We start from the raw sequence: 9,992 nt of genomic DNA on the forward strand, positions 1-9,992 counted from the left end.
GACCTGCTTGTGTTTTTTACACTTATTTATTCCCTTACGTCCCCTACGGCAGCACCATGAGATTTATTTTGCTTTCCCTTACATGTAGGACAAGTGAGAAAAAAAGAGTTAATTCTCCCCACCCATAAATACCAGCTACTCACAACCCCCTCTAGTGTTTTTTTGTCCTACCTTCGTAGGCAGGTGAGTGTATTATCCGCGTAAAGGTGGATGCCATATTAACGTTCTTTCTGGTTTTTTCCTAGGTTAAAGATGCCAGGTCCCTAGGGGACTTGAAGACCGTAGACTGCATTACCCAAGGGGTCTTTCAGTCGGAGGTGCGAGTGGCCTCTTAGGTTTTGCCGTCGCCGCAATAGACTGTGCAGCCAAGGGTTGCCCATAAACAAAATGGCGACGATAACCTATGACACGCAACTTAGAGTTGACGTGATTGGTTAAGAGATGTTTACACTGATGATGCGGATCAGGTGTGCTGAAGTTCGCACCAGAGGATCTTTAAAGCTAATCACGCTGTGTTCAGACGCTCCCCTTGTATAGGAGTGTGATCAGCCTGCTGCTTAGAAATTGCTGCCTGGGTTGCAGCCTCCTTATTCAGCACTAAGGTACAAGGTACTCTGTGGGCATGCTTTTTACCTAAGATTCCTTTATAATCTATGTGTAAATTTTCATGTTTTTTTCAGATGTCTACCCTAGGCATCTGCAGTGTAGAGCATGTGACACACTTCTCCCAGATGACTATGGGAAAAGGTTTTGTAAGGACTGTCTGTCATATCTGGCTCACAAGGATGTTGAAGCACTTCCTGAAGCTTCTTCTTCATGATTAAGGAGTTTATAAAATCAACTATGAAGGATATGTTTAACCAGTTGCAACCTGGCCCAGTCCCTATTGCGGATGATATTGTGAATTCTCCTACAAGAGTTAATCCTATATCTTTAGACGGATCAACTCAGGATTCATCCTCGGATGAGGAAGAAATCTTAGCCTTGTTTCCGGTGGAAAGCACTGCGAAATTGATCAATAGAGTAAGGTTAACGATGGAATCTCTGGAAAGCGAGGATTCGCAGGCAACCACTTCTCAGGTAGCTAAGAAATCTAAAAATTTTCCGGTTCACCCAGTCATGAAAGATTTAATGGCTAGAGAGTGGAAAAATCCTGAAAAGCCTCCGTCTATAACAAAAAGACAAAAGCTTTTGTTTCCCATTCAGGAAGAGGAGATACAGTCCTGGGGGACTCCTCCGAAAGTAGATGTAGCCATTGCCAGACTGTCTAACAAAACACTCATTCCTGTGGAAGATGGTTCAGGATTAAAGGATCCTATGGATCGCAAGATGGAGTCCTTACTTAAAAGAGTTTATAATACGGGTACAGCTATTTGTAAGCCAGCCTTGGCAGCCTCGGCAGTGGCTAGATCAACCAGGCATTGGCTTAAACAATTCACGAAGGATATCAACAACAACATATCCCGTGAGGAGCTTCTGGAATCTCTGGAAAAGGTCAATATGGCAGTTGAGTTCTTGTGTGACTCATCCATTGAAAGTATTAAGCTAGCTGCGAAAACTATGGCTTTATCTACAGCATCCAGAAGAGCTTTATGGCTAAGAAGCTGGTCAGCTGATTCAGTATCCAAAAACAGCTTATGTGCCATGGCATTTGAACCAGGTCGTCTCTTTGGATCAGAGCTGGATAAACTTTTGGAATCTTTGTCAGGCTCTAAGAATAAGCGTCTTCCTCAGGAAAACCAATCAAATAGGAGCAAAAATTCCTTTTTCCGGAATAGAAGAACATCACCTAAAAGAGATAACTACTTTCAAAGAGACAGAAGAAGGAACGATACAAATTCCTTTCGGCCCAATAGAGCATTCAATTCTTCCAGAGGTGAGAGAGGATTTGGGAAAACCTTCCCACCAAAGAAAAGGCCATCCTTCTGACGTCAGAAGTTTACTGCCGATAGGGGGCAGATTAATTTTTTTCTTTCCAGAATGGAAAGAAACCATTGCAGACGCATGGATACTCCAATTAATTGCAGAAGGCTACAGAATAGAATTTCTGAGTCTACCTCCTCAGAGGTTTATTCTTACTCCCTTAAATTCTCCAAACAAACAGCTGGCTCTCGAGCAGGCCATCACAGAATTTGTTTCAGCCAGAGTTCTCGAACCAGTGCCTCCACTGGAGATTCATAGAGGAACCTATTCAAAGGTCTTTTTAGTCCCCAAGCCAAATGGGACTTTCAGAACGATTGTAGACTTAAGACAAGTAAATCAGTTCATCCACAAGAAGACTTTTCGTATGGAAACCATCAAGTCGGTGATAAACATACTAGACAGAGGCGACTATATGGCTTCTTTGGATCTCAAAGATGCTTATCTGCATATTCCAATTTTTCATGCTCACAAGAAATTTCTTCGGATTGCTGTGTTCATCAAAGGAGTTCTGCACCATTATCAGTTCAGAGTTCTTCCTTTTGGGATAACAACGGCACCTCGGGTGTTCACCAAGGTTGTGACCTCGATAGCAGCGGTTCTAAGAGAAGAAGGGATAACTCTTATACCTTATCTAGACGACTGGCTGATTACAGCAGTGTCAGCAGCGCTGTTAAAGAAGCATTTAAACAGAACCATCGAGCTGCTTCAGTATCTAGGATGGATAATAAATTGGGACAAATCAACCCTAGAACCATCCAGAACAATACAATTTTTGGGACTCATCATCAAATCTGCGGAAATGAAGTTATATCTTCCCCAGGACAAGATTTACAGTTTGAGGGAAGCTGTTCAAGAGATAATCAGAAACCCTCTTTCGACAATCAGAGGCTTAATGAGAGTCCTAGGTTTCATGACGGCATCAATAGAGGCTGTCGCTTGGGCGAAGTTACACATGAGACCTTTACAAACAGAGATACTTATGAGATGGAATCGGAAAGTTTCCTCCATAGATATGAAGATATGTCTCAGCGCAGAGACACGATCCAGGTTGGAATGGTGGCTTCAGGAGAATCACCTAGTACAGGGTCTATCTTTTCAACAGCCGGAATGGATAGTGCTAACTACGGATGCCTCTCAATGGGGATGGGGAGCCCATCTGAGCCATCTAACGGCACAGGGCATTGGGATCCAATGGAAAGCTCCATGTCCTCAAATTTCAGGGAATTGAGAGCGGTCTACAAAGCCATTATGAGTTTCCAAAGACAACTAAAAGGCAAAAGCATAAAGATTCTTTCAGACAATTCCACCACAGTGGCTTACTTGAACAAGCAGGGGGGGACCGGAGTTCCCTTGTTGAATCAGGAGCTATTCAAGATCTTGAATTGGACAGAGAGACACAGTCCTCGTCTGATGGCGGTGCATATAAAGGAAAGGAGAATTTCATAGCGGATCATCTCAGCCGGAAAAAGATTGCTCCAGGGGAATGGTCCCTAGATCAACACAGATTCTGGAGAATTACAGATCGATGGGGAATGCCAGAGATAGATCTCATGGCCAACAGGAAGAATCGCAAAACACAGAGGTTTTGCTCCTTAAACAGACTAGATCGTCCGGATTATATAGACGCCATGTCAATCAGGTGGAAATTCCAACTAGTTTACATCTTTCCCCCAATACCTATGATTCCCAAGGTTTTACAGAAGATCAGATTGGAGAGAGTGCAGACAATTCTCTTAACCCCATTTTGGCCTCGGAGGAGTTGGTTCTCTCTGTTAATGAGAATGTCCAGAGGACAGTATTGGATTCTCCCGCACTTTCCGAAGCTATTGACCCAGGGGCCTCTGGCATATCAGCATCTTGCGAGATTGAAGATGACAGCTTGGAGACTGACAGGTCCATTTTAGAGTCGGAGGGACTCTCTAAAGAAGTAGTAGACATACTGATTCAATCCAGAAAAGCTTCTACTATCAAGTCCTATTCTAGAGTCTGGAAAAGATTCAGAGACTGGTGTAAGAGGAAACAGATTTCGGAGACTCAACCTTCTGTGCCGGTGTTGTTAAAATTTCTTCAAGAAGGTTTTGATAAAGGGTTATCGGTAAATACTATCAAAGCGCAGATCTCTGCTTTATCTGCTCTCCAAAATAGATCTTTGTCCATTCTACCGCTTCTTAAAAGATTTGTCAAGGCTATTTCAAAGATCAGGCCTAGACTCATTCAATCCTCTCCTACTTGGGACCTACCTCGGGTGTTGAAGAAATTATGTGAAGCACCTTATGAACCCCTGGAAAATATCTCCATTAAGTGTCTATCTTTCAAGACTTTATTTTTAGTAGCCATTACTTCAGCTAGAAGAGTCGGGGAAATCCAGGCTTTATCAATAAAGGAGCCTTACTTGACATTCCTCCAGACCGGGTTGTCTTGAGAACCCTTCCTAATTTCAGACCTAAGGTTGTCAATACATATAATATCAATCAGGAGATTGTTCTACCAAATGTTCAGGAAGCCCAAGGCCACAGCTCTCAACTGGCCCTTTTGGATGTAGGCAGAATTCTGAAAGCCTGCCTAAGGAGTACAGAAGAATTTAGATTATCTGAAAGTCTATTCATCAGTTTTTGCGGAAGAAATAAGGGGCTAAAGAGCTCGAGACCGTCATTAGCACGTTGGATTAGAGAGACTATCCAGACGGCCTACATTAAGGATAATCTCAATCCTCCATTCCCTGTCAAGGCACACTCTACTAGGAAAATTTCTGCTTCATGGGCAGAGGCAGCCAATGTATCCTTGGATCAGATATGTAGAGCGGCAACCTGGAGTAATCCAAATACTTTCATCCAGCACTACAGGGTAGACATCTCGGCTTCACAGGAAGCTTCCTATGGCAGTAGCATACTACAGAAGGCGATATGAAGATACCCTCCCTTGTTACTCGTTAACTCTCATGGTGCTGCCGTAGGGGACGTAAGGGAATAAGTAAATTTATACTTACCGTAATTTACTTTTCCCTTAGTCCCTTAGGCAGCAATAAATTACCCGCCCTAATAAAATACTTAAGCATCGGTCTGTGTGTCTTATTAAAAAAAAAAAAAAAACACTAGAGGGGGTTGTGAGTAGCTGGTATTTATGGGTGGGGAGAATTAACTCTTTTTTTCTCACTTGTCCTACATGTAAGGGAAAGCAAAATAAATCTCATGGTGCTGCCTAAGGGACTAAGGGAAAAGTAAATTACGGTAAGTATAAATTTACTTATTATTACATTGTCCCAAAAATTTGTTTTGCGGGAAAAAAACAGATTTTCACGATTTTTTCAGATTTTTTCATCCGATTTTCATGAATTTCACGATTTTTTGGAAATTTCGGAACCCATTGCACATTAAAAAATCATTGGGACTTCTCAATATTGACTTATATGCAACCTTGACTGGTCTGAGATTCCAGATTTTCAGATTCTGACTTTTGTATCCTCAGGGTTTAATAAATTCCGAAAAATTCGTGATTTTTTAAAAGTCTGATTTTGTATAAAAAAAATCACACATTTTTCGTGATTTTTGCATTCGGAGTTTAGTTAATAACCCCCATAGAGTATAGAGTATACAATGATGATAAGCATGCCATACAGAGGATGAGGGTTTAGATAATCTACTTAATACTGTGTTACCTATGTCCATAAATACTGAATTAATAATAAAATGATAAGGGAAGTTAACTAAAATAACTGCCCACAAAGATTTGTATTGCAGGAATAACTGGACAAAACTAATAAGAACTTAAACCATTATCTGAAGGAGACATGTGCCAGTGGGCTTGTTTAGTAAATACAGGTATGGGATCCATTATCTGAAAACCTGTTATCCAGAAAGCTCCGAATTATGGAAAAGAGTCTCCCATAGACTCCATATTATCCATATAATAGAAATTTTTAAAAAGTATTTTCTTTTTCTCTGTAATAAAAAACAGTACCTTTTACTTGATCCACTAACTAAACTAAGATATAATTAGTCCTTATTGGAAGCAAAATTAGCCTTAAGACTTAAGTTATGAAGATCCAAATTACAGAAAGATCCCTTATTCGGAAAGACCCAGGTCTCGAGCATTCTGGATAACAGGTCCCATACCTGTAGTAAGGTGTTGACAGCTTGTATCCCATGGCTGGTAAAATTATTCATTTAAGAATCCTTTTATGTTATTAGACATTTGAGAGTAGAAATAATAATCAATGTAAAATAAACACAGGCATTAAAACAATGTGCATCTGTATTTTGTGTTAAATGCACAGTTAGCATTAGTATAGTTAAAGGGATACTGTCATCAGAAAACATGTTTTTTTCAAAACGCATGAGTTAATAGTGCTACTCCAGCAGATTTCTGCACTGAAATCCATTTCTCAAAAGAGAGAACATATTTTTTATATTCAACTTTGAAATCTGACATGGGGCTAGACATTTTGTCAATTTCCCAGCTGCCCCTTGTCATGTGACTTGTGCCTGCACTTTAGGAGAGAAATGCTTTCTGGCAGGCTGCAGTTTTTCCTTCTCAATGTAACTGAATGTGTCTCAGTGGGACATGGGTTTTTACTATTGAGTGTTGTTCTTAGATCTACCAGGCAGCTGTTATCTTGTGTTAGGGAGCTGCTATCTGGTTACCTTCCTATTGTTCTTTTGTTTGGCTGCTTGTCGGGCAAAGGGAGGGGGTGATATCACTCCAACTTGCAGTACAGCAGTAAAGAGTGATTGAAGTTTATCAGAGCACAAGTCACATGACTTGGGGCAGCTGGGAAATTGACAAAATGTCTAGCCCCATGTCAGATTTCAAAATTGAATATAAAAAAAATCTGTTTGCTCTTTTGAGAAATGGATTTCAGTGCAGAATTCTGCTGGAGCAGCACCATTAACTGATTCATTTTGAAAAAAACATGTTTTCTGATGACAGTATCCCTTTAAACTCCACCGCCTGCACTGAAATGAATTGTGTATTTAATTATATTCTATTTAACATGAGTGTAATATGGATGTTGTATGCATGCATGTGTAACCAGTGTATACATCTCCATAGATCATCTCTTTAGCCTCAGAACTAGAAGACTGAACTGTAAACAGTAGTTCCCAACTTTATTATAAAAACCAAATATTTACGGCCAGTATTTTATTTGCTGACATTTTTGGAAGGAATCCGAGAATGTAAGATGTATTAGACCCCTTACTTATTGCCCAATGCCCCAAGGTTCAGTTTTATGGCGTTGTCATTGGACACCTTCCCTTAGAGTTTACAAAATATAATCTTTATACAAATCTCACACATTCCTTTTTGTACTATGGGACAAATTTTCTATGAGTCACACATTCTGTGAGTCAGTTTTCCTGTGTTTTACAAGCAGGAAAACGTACAAAACAGACACAATTTGGCACAGTTGGCCTTATCCATGAACTGTAAATATGTACGTAGGGACCCATAAGTGTAATGGCCCTTATGGCTTCATTCCCTTGCCAGTGCCTCCTTTCCACTGTTGCTGGGTTAAACCCCATGTAACATATTATACATTATTTGCATACCCATGCCATTGGTTCTAGGTTGTGACCATTTTCTGCAGTGCTGTAACAAAGTGCTTTGCAAGGTGGAACACTTTCTCTTTGGCCTGCAGCAGTTGATCTGGGCAGTTGTTCCACTGAGCCTGGAGTCAAGGGACCCCGTGAACGAGGTGAGCTAGTGTGTATTGTAGCTCCTGTAATAGCACTCTATAGAGAGAGTGAGGCAGTGAGGCTAGTGAGAAAGAGCAGCTCTCCCCTCGGCTTTGTTTTGCCTGTAGTGAAGGGACCACAGTAGTGACAAGGGAATTAAGCTAAGGTGTAACCCTGTTCCAAGTCTGTTGTGGCGGTCCAAGCCACATGAGGTACTGATATCCTGGAAGGTGATCTCTCAACTCCTTTGGGCTATGCCTATTGTGGTGTGTCTTTATGCTGTCTCTGCTACACCTGTGAATGTACTTGGAGATGTACTGTGGCTACCTCATGTGTGAGTATTACAATCCCTGTGGCGTTTGTTTTAAAGTTCTACTGTTTTGCAAAGAACCCCTCCCTGGCGTCCAACTCTATATTTGTGTATTTTTGGCACGTGTTTTTCCTTTTTTTGCAAAAGTCCATCCTGTTGAAAGAGGGTCGTGTGTAGTCCATGCTCTATCACACTAGTTGGTATTTGTCTAAATCAGCCAAATAGGTGCTACATGACAAAAGTAGCAAAGGTTTTCATTTTTGTGATGTAGTGTGGTTCTATTCTATTACATTGTGGGGTAGTGTCAATTTCCAGCTCTGGGGTTTGCTATTTAAATAAAAAATACAATTTGAAACACTACCTTTATGAGCCACAATTCTATGGAAAATGTAACTATGCCTGCCAATTTTTCCAAAATTGTGAATCCATATTCCAGACATATATTTATGGTATTTAATCCCTAAAGCCTCACTTGCATAGCCATTAGTCAAGTATTGTAAAAAAAATAATAATGAAATAGGATGATTGTCATTATACAGTATACAACAGAGGTTTCCAAGCTGTGCTTAGAGCAGTGACAGATGGAATTCAGCTTTTAAAAACCAGAAATGCAGCTCTTAAAATAACCAGTTGAGGCTTTTTGCCACCCCTGGAAACCTATGTGGCGCTTCCGCCTGTGCCAAGTTTTTCAACTTACCTCATTGGCGGAGCGCCCCTGGATGCAAGTTTCTAGGGAACCCAACTCTATTTAGAGTACATACAAAAATAATATGTACACACATAACTTCAGCCACTCAGTTAGTAAACACAAAAAAGATACACAGAGAAGCACACATGAATACTAGAAATAGACACCCCAGCATTAAAAAAAATGTTTTGACAGAATGGTCATCTTCATAGATACCGGTAAATGTCTTTGAAAAGACAATAATGGACAATTATAGATTACTCTTGTAGATCACATAGCAAATAAATAGCAGGTACTATAAAATAAATATTGAAAGCCATAGACACAATAAGAACACTAGCAAAAACATTTAGAACGCATCTATTTAGAAACAAAACAATAAATTGTTTGGAAATAAAGACCTTTTAATGTATGCATGATCTCCACATATTTACATATATTACACAAAACAATTGACACAAGTCAAACCTTGAAGTTTTAACTTACAGAATGCTTAAACGTTAGATAAATAACAACATTTATATACATGAAACCTCAGGGATAATTGCAACTAATTAAGTCTTGCAATTATGTTCCTATTATCATGCAGAAATAAAATCAGGATTATTTCCTTATTTACTTTTTTTAACACTAGGAAATAATCACTTCTGTTGAGATCATATGCTTGTGAAAAGCCATATTGATTTGTTCCACTGCAAAGGTTTTTTTCTTTTTAATAAAAGAAGTTGTATCCCTATAGGGACAGACATAAAACACAGTCACCAGGACAACTCTAAAAGAAAAACATAAAATAATGCAATGGGATGGGCAGGTAGAAGACTCGGCTTTATCTTAAATGAAATACTACCAGGAATAGTCTTTGCAGCTTATACATATAGTGGTATTGCACATTTAAACATACACGTGAAACAGAACAATAAAAAGAGCTAAATTTGTTTTGTTACAAAAATATATATTTAGAGAATTCAAAGTGCTTGTTATATTCACAGAGTTTAGAATTTGGCTTCTTTATTTATCCCTATTAACATAGTAGGGGAAACATTTCTTATGCTGTCTGAAATCTGTAAAAGTAGTTTAATTATAGAAATGCGCAGCTCAGATTTCACATGCAATAATATCAATAAGCTGATTTATTTCAATAACTCACATTGGGTTATTTACCTGCTATTCCATTTAGCAGAGCATAATGATATGCTGGCAAATGTCCAGTAAGAGTTGGTGCCATGGCATCCTAAACCAGGATTAAGGGGCAGATTTATCAAGGGTCGAATTTTGAGGGGTTAAATCCCTCGAAATTGGACTAGGGAATAGAATCGAATAGGGAATTCGGGCGAATTTACGCGCCGTCGAATGGGCGAATATTCGCCAGGGAATAGTCGAGCGATCGAATATTCGATCG

Source organism: Xenopus laevis, chromosome 4S, assembly GCF_017654675.1.
Source record: "Xenopus laevis strain J_2021 chromosome 4S, Xenopus_laevis_v10.1, whole genome shotgun sequence".
Lineage (NCBI taxonomy): Eukaryota > Metazoa > Chordata > Amphibia > Anura > Pipidae > Xenopus > Xenopus laevis.